Source organism: Papaver somniferum, chromosome 8 (genome assembly GCF_003573695.1).
Source record: "Papaver somniferum cultivar HN1 chromosome 8, ASM357369v1, whole genome shotgun sequence".
Lineage (NCBI taxonomy): Eukaryota > Viridiplantae > Streptophyta > Magnoliopsida > Ranunculales > Papaveraceae > Papaver > Papaver somniferum.
Window position 1 is genome coordinate 3,266,147 of NC_039365.1, and position 451 is coordinate 3,266,597.

A 451-nucleotide genomic window follows, 5' to 3' on the forward strand; every position below is an offset into this window, starting at 1 on the left:
TAAACCTAAGTTATTATACTAAATGTGGGGGTTCCCAAGAAGTGAAGGATGTGAAGAAGTGGAATGGGAGATGATAATGTGGTGGTGTAAGAGGAGTGTAAATCCACCAAAGAATTAATTTATAACGTATAAAAACCTTTAAAGAAAAATGCTTTTGTCAAAAGATTGGGGTGAATTTGTAAAATCAGACAATTTTTCAAAGAAAACTATAGAAAATAAAATTTAATTGGTCAATCTGAATTTTAACAGTCAATCGTTAGTCCATATGTACTGTCCATTAATGTCACGACTTTCTTTTGTAGGCATCGTCTAAAACCGTTGAGTCCTTCAACAAAACAAGCATTAAAAAAAATTGAGCAAAAAAAGAAAAAAGTTGGAAAGGGCCCAACCGGGTTCGAACCGGTGACCTATTGATCTGCAGTCAATTGCTCTACCACTGAGCTATGGACCC

At 35.0% G+C, this 451-nt stretch overlaps 1 non-coding gene across 1 annotated transcript; it reads right to left on the reverse strand.

Moving 5' to 3' along the window:
* Positions 1 to 379: 379 nt before the first annotated feature.
* Positions 380 to 451, reverse strand: TRNAC-GCA. Its single transcript has one exon. It is a non-coding gene; the product is annotated as a tRNA-Cys (tRNA).